The 20893-nt window shown below is 39.2% G+C and overlaps 1 long non-coding RNA gene across 1 annotated transcript; it reads left to right on the top strand.

Moving 5' to 3' along the window:
* Positions 1-8599: 8599 nt before the first annotated feature.
* LOC115653806 lies at positions 8600-9745 on the top strand. Its single transcript, XR_004001011.1, has 2 exons — positions 8600-8636; positions 9630-9745. It is a non-coding gene; the product is annotated as an uncharacterized LOC115653806 (long non-coding RNA).
* Positions 9746-20893: the final 11148 nt, after the last annotated feature.

The raw sequence follows: 20893 nt of genomic DNA, 5'->3' as shown, positions 1-20893 counted from the left end.
AAAACATAAAAATTGTCTCTGTAATCAAGATGAAATATTACAGGGTCTTTCTAGCTGTTAGACAATAGAAAGAAGCTTTCTCCAGCAGAAAGAGAATTTAAGCTACTTCCAGCCAGTACACATCTACAAATAAAGAAAAACAAGTTAAAAGAGTATTACCGCCTTTTTACTTACTTACTATTCTGAATAGATAAGAGACTGTAGCAGGGAGATTGGCAGAAACCTGGTTGCACCTCTAGTCCCGTCCAGGACCCAGAGAGAACAACACACAAACCCAAAAACACAAACAAAGGTTTCCTTCCACCGAGGTTTGAAAGTATCTTGTCTCCTGATTGGTCCTTTGGTCAGGTGTTGCAGGTCACTGTTTGTTAACCCTTTATAGGTGAAAGAGACATTAACCCTTAGCTATCTGTTTATGACATGCATTAATACAAAATAAAACAGGCTTCACTCTGACTTAAGCCATCTTCTCTGTCTTTTTCAGTTCGCTTCTCACTCTCTTTTCCCTGCCTGTCCCTATAGTTTACACAAACTTGCAGCCCCCACAACTTATAAAATTACTATATAAATGTATTTGCAACGTGAAACAGTCAACTTGCTGGTGATGAAATGCTATAATTCTTGCTCCCGCCATCTTAATTAAATTGACTGTCTTTCTACTATTTTACTTAGTAAAACCGTTTAATCAATTTTATGAAAAAGAATACTGGAAAATGTATCATGACAAGTAGAGGAAATGCTATTCTTATCTTAACTGAGTGTCACTGTTTTCTTTAGAAAGAAGCCTTTCTGACATAGAAAAGTTCAGCCAACAAACACTTGTGGTATTAACTTTTTTCCCCTTATACTGGGGATATTTGATTTTAGACAGGATTGTCCAATTTTGAGAGATCCTGAGCTATATTTTGATCTCAGTTATGTTTTTTAATGTACAAGGAGCAAACAATATATTTTAAAATGGTTTTTATATCAGATTCAGGAAAACAAAAAAGAGAAAGAATGTTTTAAAAACTGAATGAGAGAAAGAGAGAGATCTTAAAATTCTGCCTCTGAAATAAAATACAAAATACCTCACAGCTTCTACAGGCACAAACACAATAAAAAGGAAATCATCTCCTTTGACTTACATAGTTACTACATACATCACAAACTTCACTGAAGTGATTCCTAATTTACACCAGTATAATTGAGATTAGAGTGAAATCCTGGTCCCAATGAAGCCAATAGCAAAACTCCTACTGACTTTAACGGGGACAGGATTTCATCCAAGAATTTGGCCCAGAGCTTTTACATAATTTTATTGCTGAAAAATGATAAAAAATATGAAACTTAACAGAATTAAAGTTAGCTGATTCAGATTTTATTCTCTGTGATTGCCTTATAAATTTAAGCACATTAAAGAAAAAGAAATGATCTTAAAGAAAATGGCAGTAATAAAAAATTCTACACATATTTCCTTATGGCTCAGTTGAAACCTGATAGATGCTTATGCACATCAGAATATATTTTCAAAACTCCACATATATGCATGTTAATAGATTTTTGAGGATACATAATGATGCAAATGCCCTGTACCTACAGGTAGATATTAATCCTTTGGCTTGAAATAAGTATAGTCAAAATGTTGATGACATTTTTATAGACACGAAGCAATAGTGCCACCAGAGCAGTGGCTGAAATGGCAAGCGTCTTATACTTAGCTTTAAGTGGCCAAATATACATTTTTAAAAACTGGATGAAGTGAATCACTTAATTAAGAACTGATTGGCTAACTTTCATTGGAGACTTTTTTTCCTTTTCATCTAGACTATAATGAAAGACTCTAAAAATAAACCCATAATCATATGATATTAACATCTCTACCTGAACAAAGGACCAGATTTTTAAAGGAAATCAATGGTAGTTAGATGACTAAATATATTTTAAAATCTCCCCTAACGCAGAGAAGTTCAGAAGAAAGGCCATCCCTCTTTCCTGATCCACTATGATGTACGTATTTGTAGCCTACAGAAGTACTGAGACCACGGTCCAACAAAATGAACTTTTATCCATTTATGGCAGATTGTTTTCAAATGCATAAAAGGATTAGATTGATAGCAATGATAAATTATTCACACTGGTATCAGATAGAGATATGCAGGCATCTGAATACTGAAGTCTTTATGTCAGTCTACCACTCATACCCATTTTACAATAGTTCTCCCAAATCTTCAATCCTCAAATAAGCTGCTCTGGCTCCCTCTCCATTAAACCTCTATTCACTATAACGTCCCCTTTCACCTTCCAATAGTCTCATGATTTTCCACATTCACTGACACCCTCTAATACAACCATGCCCGTGTCCTTCTCTTATAATCTTATTCTAACCCTGGTTTCCTCAAACTTGCTTTTCATGACCTCATTGATACATGCATTTCTAAAATATCCAAAACCAGATTATCTGACTGTCAACATAATATGGTGGATTTAACTCATGTGTACTAGGAATGAGGCACAGCTAACTAATCTTGCCCAGACACCAAACCACCATCCAACGATATCGACAAACAAGTTACCAGGCTTCTGAGCCAATCAGTTCTCTCTGTTAATGCTTTCCTATGGAATATAAACCTTTTGACATCTTGTATCTCAGAATAATGGAAACTGTATGCTTGTTGTATTCTTGTTCCTGTAATTGTTGGTCTTCATGATCTTTCCTGTTTTCCAAGAATCTAGAAGACACTAAAGAATTGCACAGAACACAATCTGATTGCCATTGTCAGCACTTGGACCTTATTAATGACCACTGTTTAAATCATGTGCCACTAGTAAGGATCTGTATAAACTCTCACTGTCACTGAGAGGATTATTAGGATCACGTTATCATTCATTTAGCACCATTAGCACAGCTTGAAGTATCATTGCATCCTTAACAGAAAGATTTTGCCGCTGGTGTTTTCTCATTTGTTTGGAACTGTGTGTTTCTAAATAAATCAATGGGGTTCAATGTAATTACACACTTGTGAAAGGAAACAACAGATTTCAGAGTGTAACACCCAATTAAAAGATAACAGTCTTGTAAGTATCATGAAGGTAGAAAATACCCACATCCAATCTATTAGCAGCTAATAAAAGCATAGCATACTACACAAAAGCTCATGCTGAAATAAATTTGTTAGTCTCTAAGGTGCCACAAGTACTCCTGTTCTTCTTACACCATCTTAGTTAGCACTGGTAGCTAGCATAGTGCTGGTTCAGTTTCAATATCTGGTATGGACAGAATTTTTTTTTAAGACAATTGTTAGCAGAAATCATTCAATCTACTATTCCCTAACAAGTCTATGTGTTGGTTTCTTCTCCTTGATCCTCAATAACCCATGTCATCTCATTATTCCACACATGACCATAAACTTTTCATTGTTTCTCTGACCTCTCAAATACCAGCATTGAAAACCTGATCCAAAAGTCACTGTAGCCAAGTGGGAATCTTTCCAGTTAATTTTATGAAATTGGATCAGGCTTTGAACTTGCTGGTGACAGTTGACTCTGAAAATCAGGTCTGATTTTGCATGAAGTACTTCAAGACCCTACAGCAGAAAGACTCCAAAAATCTTTCTGCTACCTGATAACAGTATAAAATCTATGTTAACTATACTTTTTTACTGAGCCTGCCCATCATAGTTAGATATTATTGGGCAAATTTTCAGCACTCCACTATAGTATGACCACACAAACACCCACAGATCTTTGCGGCTGACATAAATATAGGAAACTACAAAGTTTGCAGATGCATTCCTGGCCTTCGAAGCTTAGCAATTAAAAGTGTCCCCTATGCAACAGCACTTGACAATAGAACCTATGGTACATTTCCCCTAGCTGGAAGTCACTCTAAGAATCATTTGAGTGCATATAATGCTGCCATATACAAACCAACATGTATATTGTACCACAGAACAAATGGAGGCATCAATTTGGAGTATCAATGGCAAGATTTTCATCTGTGAATGTAAAGAGAGAATTTTTTTACTCATAGTCTAAAATTGCTAATCCTAGTCCAAGCCCAAACAATGGTCACCTTTATAAAGATATCAATTGTCTTAGATATCTAACTATGGTTACGTCAGTAATTACAATATAGTATATAATTCATTTAACAAGTACAGGGAAGTTTAAGTAATAACACAAATACTGAGGTTAATTTAGGCAAAAATGGCACAGATGACAGCAGCTGAACTGGAAGGATGATGAGGAACCACAGAAGCAGTCTAATTTAATGCTTATTGAAAGTGCACTAGGCTCCTTTAAATGTCAACAAGAATAATTCCTTGATCTGGAGGAGTTTCCTGCTGAATACTATAGAGTACCAACCACATAGCAGTAGCCTGTGTATAATTCCAGCCAAACAGAATCCCTTCCTCTAATTCCTTGCACTATACAGAACATGTCTGCAACTACAAATACTTCATACCTTCCAGCTCTTTTTAAGTCATGAATTAAAAGTCAGGCTAAATCCTGATGATCATAACTTGAAAGGATAAAAAGACTGAACTGCTTAAAATGAAGACTTAAAGAAACTCCTCTAAAATTTATGACTTTTACTATACACACTTTAAATTCTCCATGTAACACAACATTAGACAAGGTGCAGGCAGAATTTTTCAGAGATTTTTACCTATGGCTATGTCATTTTAACTTTGACTAACTTTTTATTTAAAGAGCCATAGAAGGAGCTTTTTAACAATATTCAGTGTATTTTACACTCTCTGTGTTTGTTAGGTCCCGCTATATAAAACAGACATTAAAAAGCCAGGACACTTTTATTTACCTTACACTCATGACATTATCAATATGTAACATCAATTGCAGTCATGTGTTTGTAAAATATGGAACGTTAATACAAACATTTCTAAACAGAAAGAGTCTTCCTTCTTAGCACAAAAATTAACAAATATGGTTGACATTAATTCATTTATAGGATTTCTAGTTACAAACAAATTGAGCCATGCACTGTAAAATCATCTTGGAAAATCTCCTTCACCTCTCGGTGACTTTGATTCCCCTTTTATCACATAGGGATAACAATACCTACACTTCTTTGTAAAGCACTTTGAGATGTATGGATGAAAAGAACCATATGAGCCTGATGCACAACATCCTTGAAGCTAATGGAAAGACTACCTCTGTCTTCAATGGACTTTGAGTGAGCCTTATATGAGCCTATTATTATTATTATTATTATTATTAATACCTCCCTATCAGATATCAATAGCCTTAAAAGTGACAGTAACCAATAAATGAGTCTGTAATATATGTTACATGTCAAATAAATTTGGTGGTTACTATTATTTTTATAACCTTTTTTATCTGCAAATAACAGGTACCTTGCTTTAGCTTGGGGTGGGCAAACCATGGCCCATGGGCCAGATCCAGCCCATAAGGACTTTGGATCCAGCCCATGGGATTGCCATTCCCATGGTGCTGCAGGGCTAAGGCAGGCTCCCTGCCTGCCCTGGCCTCACGCCACTCCCAGAAGCAGCCAGCACCACATCCCTGTGGCCTCTGGAGGGAAGGGGGAGGGGGAGAGGTTCTCTGCATGCTGCCCTCCCCTGCAGGTACCACCTCTTGCAGCTCCCATTGGCTGGGAACGGGGAACTTCAGCCAATGGGAGCTTCACGGGAGGTATCCACAGGCAAGGGTAGTGCGCGAAGCCCTCTTCCCTCCCCCTCCCTCAGAGGCTGCAGGCATGTGGTTCTGGCTGCTTCCGGGAGCAGCATGGGGCCAGAGCAGGCAGGGAGCCTGTCTTAGCCCCACTGTGCACTGCTGCCACCCCTGGGCCACTCAAGGTAAGTGGTGCCAGGCCGGAGCCCACACCTTGAACCCCTCCTACATTCCAACCCTCTGTCCTGAGCCCCGCCACACCCTTCCTGCACCCCAACCCCTTGCCCTGAGCACCTTCCTGCACACCACACCCCCTCCCACACTCTGTACTCCCTCCCACACCCCAACCCTACATTCATGGCCCTGCATGCAACTTCCCCACCCAGATGTGGCCCTCAGGCCAAAAAGTTTGCCCACCCCTGCTTTATCTTATGCACTCAGTATATATGAACTAGTGCACCTCTTAAAAATAGCCAAAAGGTGAATTCCTCAGAGAGGTATAATGAAAATAGTGGGAACACCCGATACACCAGATTTTGTAGATGTGGTAATAACTGCTGCACATTATGTGAGAATCTGACTTGATGTTCTGAATGGCATGTATTTACTTTTTGTAAGAACTGACTAACAGTTGAGGTGACTCTTGGCTGTTTCCATATAAAAGGCACTCTCTAGCAACCACATATTTCTTCAGATGTACAAAACCAGCTTAATTGCACAGTGATGTATTTTAATAATTAACTGAGAGGACTATTAAAAATAAAGTGTGCCATGTTAAGGCTGCTGCAGATGTATTATCCAAACCTATGTGGCCCGGGGAAGTGAGATGTCATTTCAAAGGGGAGTCGACAATAGAGCTAAAAGCTGGGGTCAGAAGGAAAACAGAAACATGAGAAGTCTATGTTTCCACTGGCTTCTAATGAAGCAAGATTATCTTTATTCTGAAATACTCAGACAGATAAAAACTGGCCTGGTTGTATAGTTCATTATTTTCCTTTTCTTAGGATAATTCCAAAGGCTATTTTTGAAGTATGAAGATTTATACACTTCTTATTCCACACTATTCACCAACTTGCCTTTTTTTTCTTTTTCACTGAATTGTTATTTTCAGAAACTCAGGATAGGGTGGCAGGTAGTCAATGGTGCAATAAGCAAATGATCGGTCACACTACAAAAAGTTAAACAATGTATGTAAGGCATTACATTGGGACTCAGGAGATCTGGGTGATTCCATTCCCAGCTCTGTCACAGGTGTCCTGTGTGATCTTGGGAAAATCCTTTAATCTGTTTGTGCTTCAGTTCCCCATCTGAGAAAAAAAAGGAGTAAAAATACTGCCTTTCCCACCTTTTGTCTATCTGGCCTATCTAGATTGGTAGTTCTTTCAAGCAGAGAGTATCTCCTGCTATGTTCTAACACAAGGGGCCCCAATATCAGCTGGGACCTCTATGCACAACTGACCTATTAATAATAATATTAACCAAAAAGTATGTTTTCATATGTCCAGAGAAATCTAAATCCTGTAACATTTGGTGTAAGCCTTTATCAACCAAAGATCTAACTACTTAGTTTAAGCCTCTTATTTTTGCAACTTTTTTCATGACAGGTAACTGCGATGAGCTACTGATTTTTGACAGCACCTGCCTAGATGCAGATTATAAATTATTTCAGAGAGTCTTCTTAACCTTTCCTGTGTATGACATGTTGTCTAAATGTTATGTTATACCTGATAAACTCTGAGGTACTTCAGTAGATTAAAAAAACACCTGCAATACAGAATAGAAACAAGGGCAGAAAAATGGAACAGTTAAACAAAAATTTAGTGTTGGGAAATTTAAAGGTGTAGCATTTCAAACCATCAGAAAAGACTAAACAAACCTTCCATAACCTGACGCAAGATGCACAATATCCTGTAGAAGACTTTACCGGTGAAACACAAGGATTGCAAAGTCTGGAGGGAAAGATTCAGACAACCAACCAAGGGTATAACTGGGGGAAGTGGAGAGCTGGTTTACCCACATGATCACGACTTTCAGAAGATTCTGGTCCAATTCAGTTAAATGGCTAAAATTAAGTTTCGGGTCACTTCTTGTTTTGCTTCAAACTCATCTGCCTATACTAACCAGACTTACCTGGCTGATTACATGTGAACAGTTATTTACTCTGGCTAAAAAAAAAAAATCCAAGTGTTTAGGATTTTTTTATATGTAGTGGGAAAGATGAAGACAAAATGCTAAAGCAGGCACCTATTTAAAGCAAAAAGGCTGGAGAAATTTCAAGGCCATATAGTACTTAAGCTAAAGCTGAACCCAAGTATTTGGCTTGTAAAGGGGAAGGTTGGTCTTGAGGCTAAAGCACAGACCTGGAAGTCAGGAGTTACAGCTTCCTTTCCTGTCTTGGCCTTAGACTCCCTGAGTATTCTTAGGAAAACTGCCTAGGGCCAGATTATGAAAAATGAGGATGTGAAATACTTCATTCTGTCTCTCAGAGGTGTAGCAAAACTTAATTCACTTATTCTTGTAAACACTTTGAGATCCACAGATGGAAAGGGCTAACAACTTGTAAATTATGGTATTACCAAACATGAAAATTATTGCTGATGTTTCATTAAACTTTTCTAGCATTTAATTAGTCATCTCCCACTGGATTTATCAAATTTGGAGATTTTTATGTTTGGGAGTAGGTTCCAGAGTGGGGGGCATGGAATGGGACAAAATAAACACAACTAGTTTAACATGGTAGGGATTTTTCCCCAAGATTTAATAGCTCACTATAGATAATGTAATGCTGTCATAAACAGATAGCTAAGGGTTAATGTCTCTTTCACCTGAAGCACCTGACCAGAGGACCAATCAGGAAACAAGATTTTTTTTCAACTCTGGGTGGAGGGAAGTTTGTGTCTGAGTCTTTGTCTGTCTGCCTGCTTTTCTCTCAGCTTTGAGAAGTGATTTCTGTTTTCTAATCTTCTGTTTCCAAGTTGTAAGGACAAAGAGATCAAATAGTGAGTTATATGATTTATTTTCTTTGGTATTTACATGTCTATAGTTGCTGGAGTGCTTTGATTTGTATTCTTTTTGAATAAGGCTGTTTATTCAATATTCTTTTAAGCAATTGACCCTGTATTTGTCACCTTAATACAGAGAGACCATTTTTATGTATTTTTCTTTCTTTTTATATAAAGCTTTCTTTTTGAGACCTGTTGGAGTTTTTCTTTACTGGGAAACTTCAGGGAAATTGAGTCTGTACTCACCAGGGAATTGGTGGGAGGAAGAAGTCAGAGGGAGATCTGTGTGTGTTAGATTTATTCGCCTGACTTTGCATACCCTCTGGGTGAGGGGGGAAAGAGAGATTAACTCTCGGTAATTCTGTTCTCCAGGACTGGAAAACGGGGAGGGGGGAGTCCCTCTGTTTAGATTCACAGAGCTTGTGTCTGTGTATCTCTCCAGGAGCACCTGGAGGGGGGAAGGGAAAAAGGATTATTTCCCTTTGTTGTGAGACTCAAGGGATTTGGGTCTTGGGGTCCCCAGGGAAGGTTTTTCAGGGGGACCAGAGTGCCCCAAAACACTCTAATTTTTTGGGTGGTGGCAGCAAGTACCAGGTCCAAGCTGGTAACTAAGCTTGGAGGTTTTCATGCTAACCCCCATATTTTGGACGCTAAGGTCCAAATCTGGGACTAAGGTTATTTGACAAATGCAGTCAAGCATCTGCTTTTTTCCCAAGATAAATATTTTTTACTAATATTGTGCTACCTTTTCCTGGGTAGCAATACAATACAGTGTGGACATTATTAGTGTTCTTGGGCTATCAGTGGTAGATATATCTCAATATATAGTTCTTTTACCCAGTATTAAGTTTTTATATTTGCACACATTTCATGTTGTAAGAATGAATGTTTTTATGTTGGCAGAGCTCTAGAAATACTATGAGATTGAATGTCTGTGTTGCTGACCAAAAAATGACTGTGCTTTTTAATACAGATCACTCTCTCTTACAGGGCAAAATATGTGGCCAGAAGAGATGCAGAAGAGCAGATATGCTACTCTGTACAAATGCTGATAGTAAAATGTCTACTACACTGTCTGAGGAATTACATCTCTCTTTCCAGATTCATCTTGTTGAGCAGATTTAATTAATTTGTAATGTTTACACCACAGGCACTAGTTATTGTATTTTGAGTGAAAATCTTGAGCAAGCAAAGAAAACAGTATAACAAGAGTGAAAACTTTCATCCAATATAACTCCACTAAAAAAAGTGTGGGAGAACAGTCTCCTCCCTGCATTTAATGTACTGAAAGCACTAGTGCCCCTTGCATGCTGTAGAGCTGTCAACATGGCAAGTTAGCCCTTGGAGTGCAATTCCATAACTTTGAAGATGTGTCTATTTTAGGAATTCTAAGTCACCAGTCACTGGAGTATCAAATTACTGCATCTATTCATCAAGATTCCCAATCATTTAATCTAATCTTTCTGCCTCTCCTCAAATCCAGTTTTCCCTATACCTGCCTCCTCCCAGCTGTTCTCTTTCCATCCCTTCTCTCTTTTTTTCTCACCCTCATCTCTCACCAGTTCTATCAGCCTAAGCCCTAGCCTGAATATATTCAGCTCTAACACCTTCCCACAATAACTACACCAAGAGAGGCTACAATAGTTCTCTCTGTTTACAGTTATCACCATTCTAGTGATCTGGTATAGCAAAGGCGGGCTGGAAACCACATGCTACTTTGTGAGGTCATTGGTGTTAAGTGTAAATTTCTTTGGAATCAGCTGGACTATTTCATACTTCAGAGTGTCTGCTAGTCTGCTTTTTATGAAAGAGGCATTTCTCTTACCACAAAGGCCCCGATGATCTGCCATAACTTTTACCACCTATGAGGGGCAGAACTCAATGTTCCTCAAAGCATTCAGTGCTTGTGAGAGCATGATTAATCCGAACAGTCCAAGGAGGACAGCTCTTTGGTTCAAGTTCTGTTTTTTTGGTTTTAAAGAGATCCTGATTCTATTGACTTATCAGCGAAGTAAGAGGATATTTTTCTGATCAAGTAGGAAGTAGCATTCCAAGGCAGCCCATTATTATTTTTCAAGGTCAGTTGGGGATAAGATTTTTTAGCTGCTTTAATTGTAATGATAGGTGTGGAAATGTTGTTGGACTTTGCACCAAAGGTGTTCTGATCTGCTTTCACACTTATGTACTTTGGTGAACTACTGAGGTGAGGTAGTACCAAGGAAGGGGCCATCATACTGCTACTGTGTCAATGCTTTCGGTGAGCAGCAGGGCTTCAGTGTTGCATCAAGTCAATGTCTTGTACTGGCAGCTGAATAATTCTTCTCCCTTCTTGCATTTTCTGTAAATGCAATAGGATCAGAAGGTTCTTGGGCTAAACTAATTTGATCACTTTGCTTAGACAGTGTGTACATGAGAATATTGGGGCTTTGAGCTCTGCTTTAAGAAGGCTGTGGTCTATCCCACAGCGAAGCTGAGAGCCAATGTGTATTCAGTTGCATAGATGGGGCCAGAGAAGTCCATAGCAGATATTGGGAGCATTCTCTATTTGTATATTGAAGTCTCAGGACAGTGATCTTTTGGGAAACCACCATTAAAGGTGATGAGAGCTGTTTTTGATCCAGTGGAAGACTTTGGAGTTTATACACCAGTTTAAGTGCTGCGTTCTATATTATTTCCATTACTAAAATGGTATATTATGTAGATGTACTTAAATGATTTCACCTTCCAGAACCAATTTTGCATCGGAGGTTGAATGGGAGATAATGGCTTCTACACCTTGTTTATCTACTCTTGGGTTATACAGTACTAAATAGGTAGAGATAGGGGCTGATCTGGAATTTAAAATCTAAAAAAAACCTCTTGAACTGTGGGAAAGAGGAGAAATCCACATGTGAGCTAGGATCTTATTTTATTACTCATATCCATCTCAGTTTGAAGAGACAGCTGCAAAGTAGCTGACGAGAGTGTTCTGTTCTTACTTAGTAAAGTTCAATGCTATTTTTATCCTTTGCCTAAAATTCACTCTCTCTGTATTTAGTATTTGTAAGAGATGTTATATTGACAACTTTCTTTTAACCATAGAACATATGCAGGCTGTATCTGCAGTAGCAAAGGTGATGCAAGTGTGCCTGCACTGTCACATAAATATGCCTCAATTCTAACCTGAAAGAAGCACTTGTAGAAGCAAAAAAAGTTTTCCAGATCCTTCAAACTCTTGAAAGAAATTGCTATTTTTTCCAAAAACATTTGTGACTTTTGCTGATTAGAACAGAGACTCTCTTTCCTGTAAATCCTGAAAGAAGAAGTCAAGGTACTTTAAATCAAGTTCAAATCTCTTTCTAAAAAATATATTAAAAGTTCTACCAGAAGATATTGGAGTTGATGCCGAAATTACTGGATGAAAGTAATGTGTGGTGGAGAAAGTCAGACTAGATGATTATTATGGTCCCTTCTGGCCTTGATATATATGAGAGCTGGTTAAATTCATTCTGACAATAATTTACATAAGTAAAGTCCCTTCGTAAGCTCTGCCAAATGTATTGGGAGGGGAGTTCGGTGACTCTCCAATCTCCTTACATGCAGATAGCAGGGCAGAATTTCTACCACATGCTCAAGAGAGTAATAGGAAAAGGGAACACTCCATTTTGTTCTCAAGGTCCATAGACTTCTGGCTAGGAGTTGTTCCCCAGACTGGTAGTAAATAAGCTGCAGTGAGCAGCATGCATTAACTGGGAGCAGCTGAGACCAACTAGAGACAGGTGACAAAAACTGTCATCCCTCCCTGCTCCCCTTTCCTGACCTTACACCCTTTTTCCTGTGGGATAGGATTTTGCCCTTAGTTTCTGGTATAATTTTATCTGTAAGATCAGTAGTTATTTCAGAGCAAGAGCACAGAAAGAAAGGGAGGTTTTGACAAGGACAGTGCACACTGTTGATCAGACAAAAACTCCACCCAGCACTTGCTAAAAATAGGTGAAAATTGCCTGTCACTTCGTTCTTATTATTGTTTTGATTATACCTTAAGTCATAACAATTACTTTTCTAATACAGGTCAGCTAAGCAATTATATGATCTAGCAATAAATTCCTTATAGTACAATGGTTTCTATGGCTGCACTGGCCTGAGTCAATAGGGCTTTATTCCAGACACACACACACAAAGTGATATAATTGCAGGTATGTGATGCCCTGGGCCCTTTTTATAATCTGAAAATATGACATTGTACAATAGACATTTGGTGTCTCATTCAGCAAAACCTTGGAAAATAAAAATGGTTGTAAAAATTGATATCCTCCCACTGTTTTCCCTTTGTTGGGAGAGGTGGGTGATGAGCCAATGGAGAGGGACTTTGAGAAAAACATTATGGGTCAGGTGCTGGGACAAGACGTGTATTTGGGAGGAACAGATCAAAACACTTGGGAAGGGGGGACAAGGAGAAGCAAGCAAAGGGGCAACTTGAAGGAGAAGTAATCAGAAAAGGGCCCTTATGAGTAAGAAAACAGGATCCTCATCTTAAAACAAAGATAAGGACAGAAGCCAATAAAATGACAACAGTCCTATATGAGTCACAATTCCCTTTCCAAGCAATCTACTGGACAGGCAGTAGGTCTCGACAGTCGAGTCTCTCTCTCTCTCTCTCACATACAAACCACCATATTTTCTGGCTGTTTTTCCCTACCAGTCTCAAATTCACTGTCTTAGGCTTTTAGCTGTATAGAAGGTTTAGGTAAGGAGTCCAAATTATTTCTACTTGTTTACTGCCAGGGGACTTTTTGAAAGTTTTACTTCTTTCCCCATTAGGAACTTTGGAGGTAAGTCTTAGTATGTATAGGTCAAACTTGTGATTGTGTCTCCAGGCAGCTTTAGGCCAACTCCTAATTAAAATGGAGTTTAAAAATCAGAACATAGTTTGTGAAATGGAAATTAAAACATTAAAATATTCACTTTATGATTTTTTTTCTGGAGCTCCGATAATTACCATTGCAGCCATGTTTGATCCATACGATCTCAAGTCTCTTAATTTAAATCCCAATCTCAACATATATTCTTTTTCAAAACATCAATATGAATGTCTAATTCAGTGACAATACACAACAGGAAAAAAGCAGATTAGGAAAGAAAATAAATGTGAGTTGAATATGCTACATGCAAATGGGGATATTCTGAAAATTCATACAGTAATTTTTCTTTTTAATTTTCTGAGTAAGATTTCAAGAGGCTGGTAGGTTTGGGAAACATTTAAAATGTCAGTTGAATACAAATAGGAAATGAGAAGTGTTAATTTATTTGTAAACTGGCTTTTAGAATTCCAGTAGGGTCTTTTTATTTTATACTCGTTAGTTTACAGTTAGCAATGATAAATGTGTAAGCAGAGTCAGGATAAGCTCTACCCTGACATCTGGTGGAAAGAAGTTCAGAGAGTGTATTTGCATAGGTACGCCCACCCTATCCCAGACTCCCAAGCTGTGGGATTGCTTGGTGACAAATTGCTCACCCTCAGTTGAGTAGTACTGGCTAGACATGGGACATGGGTTCCAAAACCCAGAGAATTGAGAGAGGCTGGGGGCAGGTATCTGTGCCTGGTGGTGCAGTCTCCTTGTGGAGCTAGAAGCACCAGTTGCACCCCCTCCTCTCTCCACTGTGGAATGTCAGAGTTGGTTTTTTTTATTCTCTCAAGAATCTAAATACAGGTTACTGAGCTGAACGCCCTTTGGGCTAATGGTGCACTAGCACTGGGGCTCCCCCACTAAGAGCTGAGATCACTAAGAGTTGAAATCACAAAAAAAGCTGAAATGACTGAGCTGAGAGCACTGAGCATTGTGCTAACTAGTGGGGGAGCCTGAAGATATGCTGTGGACAGAGCAGCTGGTGGAGTGGAGCAGTTGCGGGGACGGCTGGAGCGGATCACGGGACAGCTGGTGGCAGCAGAGGGAGTAGCTGTGGGACGGGTGGCGCGGCCCACAGAGTGAGCAGAGCCGAGCAGTTTTGCAGAGCAGCTCATGGAGCAGAGCAGCTGGTGGAGCGGAGCAGTTCCTGAGGATGGCTGGAGGAGCAGAGTGGAGCAGCTGGTAAAGCGGAGCAGTTCGTGGAGAAGGCGGAAGCAGAACCCACGGAGAGGCAGGGCAGTTGGCCCTGGACCACGTAAGGTGCCCCTTTCTACCCAGGCTGGGGGGGAGGGACCTCTACAGATAGACTCTCGAACTCTGGGGTGGCATTGACCAGAGACTTTTGGGTTGTTGGACTTTGGGGTGATTGGACTTAAAACCCTAAGCGGAAAAAGGACAGTGGCAAACGTACTTGGAGGTGGGTTTTTGTTTATGGTTTGTGTTATAACCCTGTTTGTGGTGTTTCTCCAATGGGATGCCACATTGATTCCTTCCTTTATTAAAAAAGATTTTGCTACACTCAGACTCCGTGCTTGCGAGAGGGGAAGTATTGCCTCCTAGAGGCGCCCAGGGGGGTGTGGTATGTGAGTGTCCCAGGTCACTGGGTGGGGGCTCGAGCCGGTTATGCATTGTGTTACTGAAACGGAACCCCTGGATACTGAACCCGGCCCTTGTTGCTGCCAACTAGAGGGGCAGAAGGGTTACAAATGAAAATGTTAGAATGACCTCTTGTACATTACAGCCAATCTAATTTAGCAGCATTGCAAACCAGTTGTTTGGGTACAGAGCTCTAGTGCAATAAAATGCAGTAAGGAAAATGTTTTCAGTGACTGCCACCATACCAATATATTATTGTTACTGTGCACTTTGTTTCAGTGAAATTCTTATGACTAATTTCTATAACCTGAACAGGTCTACGTTGTTACGCATTAGTGAAAGGATTGTGAGCAAGCAATGTGGACTCACTCCCAGCTGTGAGTAATAACCGCAGACAGTGACAGTCTACATGGTTTAGTAAACTAGTTAACTGATAAATAACCTTTTATTCTGATGCATTTTGCAGAGACATATGAACTCCTCCAACATTTCCTAGGGAGGTGGGATTTCACAGCATGAGACTTGGAGTTTGCAGTGCCAAAGGAGTCAGGTGGTTTTACCAGTTCACAAATTCGTTTTTATCAGATTAGAGCTTGTTGTGTCGTGATGTGTTAAATAACCTAGAGTGCCCCGTTTGTTTTAGGAAACCACAATAAAATTTGAGACACCGAGATCAGATTACTTTTGGTCAAAAGGCAAATTGTCCATTAATCGGCAATGGCAGTTTTAACCTTAGCAATCCTTGGCTGTCTGCTTTAGTATTGATTAGCAATTCTCAGGTCTCTCTCTCTCTTGCTCAAAAAAAAAATTGTTTTGGATTGGTTGTGATGTGTTTTGTTAAATTCTGGGTAGTGTTGCTCCTCCCCCGTAGATGCAAGTGTACACCAAGACGATAAGGTTGTTTTGTGATGTTTTAATAATGATGTTTCCTTGAGCAGTGTACACCCACTTTTGAAAGTATAGTCTATCTCTTGAAGAATAAAATGTTTACAAAAATGGGAATATTAGTAAAACACTGATTAGCATAAAATTGTTATACAAGTTGCAATTTGCATTCTCTGAGCATTGATTGTAATGAATGAGCTTCTTACATTTTTATCACTTTAGCTGATTTATTCCATTTAGCTGACACCTGACCTAGAAACTTATTTTAGGAAACTCTGATATTATTTTATTATTTATTTTAAAGTAAAAGAGCAAAGAAAGCAAAAGAAAACAAAAATAATTAAACTAAAAAGTTTCCAGGACATGATACTGCCTTACTGCACAGCACCACCTACTGCCATATCTAAATCTATTTGGGGATTATTCATTTTATTCAGGTCCTTATGCAAACAAACAGTCATACCACAAAGTGAAAAGCAGAGTTGGGCTAGTAGTATGGTTATCAAACTAGAAGTGATCTTTATAATGGAGTTAATTTCAGTTCATACAATAGAAGTGGGGGAAAATGTAAAAAAAAAATTACACTTAGTCTTACTTTATCCACTTCTCACCCTTTTTTCCCCAGGAGAAAAACAAAAGGAGAGGAGTGTTTTAGTGAGGGTGGGGTGGAGATTTAGGAATGGAAATTTTCATTTTGTTTCAAAACTTGTCAGGAAATGAAGTTTCTACAAAAATAAAAAGTTTGTCAACTTTTTAATTTTTAGTTGAAAAGCTTTAAAAAAATCCAAAATTAACAATTTTCAACTAACTCTTTGCTAGCTGTTCCTTAGGGACCTCTAGCCATTTGGAGACTGCTAGAGATCATTGTCCTCTTGCCTATACACATGCCCACCCCTAGCCCTACTCCTCAACACACCCACTATGCTGATGGCTTACAGGGAAAGCAGCATAGGAAGTGGCTCTGCCAACTATATGCCTTCTGGAGACTCTTCTATGTTGAGAATATCCCCAGCAGGAGAAGCCCAGAAGGTGTTTGCTCCCTTTGGGACTCCTATGTGCCTGATGATTATTCCATTTTGTACACAGATACTCATGGCCATGGATTCACTGGTATGCCAGCCATAATGTTTTCCCTGTGCAGTCTCCCTATGCCAGGAGGCTAGAGGATGGCATGGGAAGTGCTACAATGTTTCTGTGCCACAAGAGGATTCCTCTATGCTGGGAGAACAGTCAAATACCTCTCAAACTTGGCAAATAGCATTAGTGGGGCCAACAATCTGCCCCTAATCATGTAAAGTCATAGCGGTCATAGCTAAGGGAAGGTAGAAATAAGGTGAGAATAAGGATGGAGAAAAAGCACACAGAGGTGCAGAAATGCCTTCACACTAATTAGCAGGGTTAAAACTCTCAGCTCAGGGAATCAAAAGCAAATACTTTGATTCTACCAGGATCGTCTTTTTGAGCCAACAATCCAGCAGTTTCTTTTCCAATTTTGAACTTGATTTCTTTGGCATGCTTCACAAAATGGGCTATAAAATGTCAAGTACACACAAAACCTGTCTTCTCAAATATAATATTTTAATAATTTCGATGACATTTAGCCACAAGATCAGCACATTTCATCAAACTAGCTACAATGAATGATTTGTATAACAGCAAAGCAATACATGGGGTGATCTGCTGGTCAGAACCATTCATTACTTAGTAGATACTAAGATACAAAGGATTTAAATGACATTTTTCCTGAAAGCAAAAATCACATACTTTATAAATTGTTATTAAATCTGACATTTAATCTGAATCTCCAGGCACCAAATGTAAAATTTGCTCTATGATAAAGTTTCCAGGTATTTTACTTGACAGAGTATGTTTGTACTCAATACTTACAGACAAATCATCCCCTCCTAGTGAAAAATGCAAAGAAGGTTCAAAATTAGACCGTATATATATCATGGCCTTGAAGTCATGGATTCCCATTACCTCCTGAAGATGGAGTGAGGTCCAGCTTCTTCTCCCATAGTAGATCAAGGGTATGAACTCTATAACCGATGGATATCTCCTGATATCCACAGGATTTAACAAGGGATGGAGATACTCAAAATTCCCAGGGCTCCTGTGGGCAGGCAACCTAACTCTTCTAAGAGCCATGATGGTATGGCCCACTCCACAGATCTTCTCCCCTCCCTCCCATCCCCGCCACCCCAATTATTTTTGAAGCTGTAGAATGGACTTTTGCAGAAGCTAATATCAGCTCTTATCTACTCAGTAATGTACACTATGGTTTTCCACATGGACGGTGTCAGGGAAAGCAGCTTTCTACACCCTGGCTTCTTAAACTCTCCTCTCCCACCTACAAAATATCTGGAAGCCCAGCCACATGAATTACACAAAAGGGACTTCTGTAGAGTTAAGATGGATATGGGACAAGAGGATATTGCCACAGACCCCTCCCTCTTGCAGACTATAGCCCAACTGAGTTGCTGTTCTCATTCTCTCTCCCTTTTGTGGGAAATATCAGGGGGGATCATATGTCCCATAGTTTGCACAGAGTTTTTCTAATACTTTTTTTTAAAAAGCACAATAGAATGGTTTCTTCAGGTTTAGAGTGCAGGTTTTACCTTCCCTTTTTTATTGCTAATTTTCTAAAAACTTTTCCCCTTGTTTTCCTTTTATCCCTAGTCCTGTAATTCATAAGCAGCTGCGAGAACCAGCTATCACAGTGATATGCATCTGAGTAGTGGTGACATTGAATGCAATAGCAATAGATGCCAAATATTGAAAGGAATTAATAGAGATTGTTAGGTGGAGAAAAATTAAGACAAGCCTTTACCTACAACAGAAATACACTGGACTTGATAAATATGGATAGGCAGAGTGGGAAAACATGATAACATTAAAGGACTAAGTGCTTTCTCTGCTGAATAGAGATAGTTGCCATATTTACAAAACTATCCAGACTGCAGCAGTTTGAATTTGTTCCATCAGTTTTGGTCTCTAGTTCCCTAGGGTTAATTCAATCTTCTGGCCTAAGTGACTAACATGTCCAGAAATTACTGCCACTGCACCTGAATTTTTGGACTTTTTACTGATGATACAGGAATCCTTACTGCTCAGTCTCTAGTGCGAAATGCAATACATGCTGCTATAACTGCACTCTGGTCATCCAAGTGCTAACTTTATTTTTTTAGATAAGTTCCTTGTTCCTATGCCCACTTTACATTCTGTCATAAATTTTGGCAAGAATGCTTGTTTCTCCCCACAAGGAGGAAGCCCCAGGCATGCTTTTCATTTTCAAGATATTTTAAGAGGTCTAATTGCAGAAATTATTTTATCTGAACTAATATTTGTGCTCAACTAATATTTGTGGATGTGAAGGCTGTGCAAGTCCCACAGGATTTTCTTTGCAATCAGAACTCTGCAGTTTTGGTCACAGGGATTGGAAGAATAACATCCCCTGAAGGTAGACTTGGAAACTGAAGTGCAATGAAGAAGTTGTCTTGCTAGGTAATCAGACCATGTACATTCTTGGCTTCCCAATTTTTAAGTTAGCTGCCTTCCTGCTGATGGTTAACTGAGGGGGCTGTGAAAGGGAAATAAAGATCTGAGAGAGGAAATGTACCCAACTTCCCAGACCAAATATGTACTAGATATTAGCACTGATGTTAGGACCCAACACAGTAAGTAAGGGCAGTCATGGTTCACTCTTCACAATTATGAACTCTACAAGTTTGGATGATCTGTTTAGAAAAGCACTCAAATGTTTTTCTATTTATCTACATCTTGTGTCTTTCAAAGTTGGGCTGGAAAACTTGGGAGAACTAGCATGCTCAAGAGTTCTAGCAGCATGTTCTCCCTTTTGGACAGGCAACAAATACTAGAAGAACTGTACTTTTTTATGAACACAGCCAAGACTGGGAGACAGAATAATGTGCAAAAAATGAAAGTTAGGAGAACGTAATTGAGACTGCCCATCTGCTGTAGGGGGCAGCATAAAGGTGTATGTGTCCCAGCGGTCATTCTGGGATACACTATGAATCAGGTAGGCATAATGTGTTCTGGAAGGCAAGGAGACATAGCCACTGTGCCAACTAGAGACAGGATGTTTTTTCCCCTAACAAACAGGGCCAAAGCTTCTGGCTAGTGACCTCAGTTATGTGTGAGGGCAAAACTTCAACCATGCCTAAATACCTCAACGAGGAGCAAAGGCAAGAAAACCACTCTGCAACTCTGAAGCCCACACTGGTAGGCAGCTTATTTTTTGCCGTATGCTGCAGGATGATATTACTCTATACCTGACTTTCCAAGGTTGTCTTTTTCTCACTCATGCTTTTATTTTTGTCTGCAGCCTCAGATATGAGACTGTGCCCTGCTTGCTTCCCACACCTTCTGCTATCTTAACACCTCTTGTTAAATCATCTGTATAATTTAACACTGGCCCAGGTATTGATCTTTTTTTATCCTGTTGGATGCTACACACATTGAATTAAAAAACAATCCTGTGCCAGCTACATAAACCAGCTGTGCCTACAACAGCATGCTTTATCTGAGCTGTATAATCTGTTTCTTATAAACATGCTACTAAGAAATGCTAATAATGTTAAAGACATGGGAGTTACCTACTTTATCTAAATATTTTACTCAATTAAAAACTAGCATTAGAATTGTATCTTAATATCAATATTGATTTGACTTCCAGGATGTTAGTGCTGAGAAGATCAATATTAAATAGCAAAACCACAAAAGGTTTAGCCCCTTTTATTTACTTACCAAGAGATTCTTTGGAACAAAATTATGCATTTCACAGTCAGACTCCAGTGCCTTTTCTTCAGTCTGATCTAACTTCACTCTGTTTGTAAACTGCCTTTTTAATTGCATTTTTAAACTCTT

Source organism: Gopherus evgoodei, chromosome 6 (assembly GCF_007399415.2).
Source record: "Gopherus evgoodei ecotype Sinaloan lineage chromosome 6, rGopEvg1_v1.p, whole genome shotgun sequence".
NCBI classification, from domain to species: Eukaryota; Metazoa; Chordata; order Testudines; family Testudinidae; genus Gopherus; species Gopherus evgoodei.
This window is presented reverse-complemented; position numbering and strand designations above follow the sequence as displayed.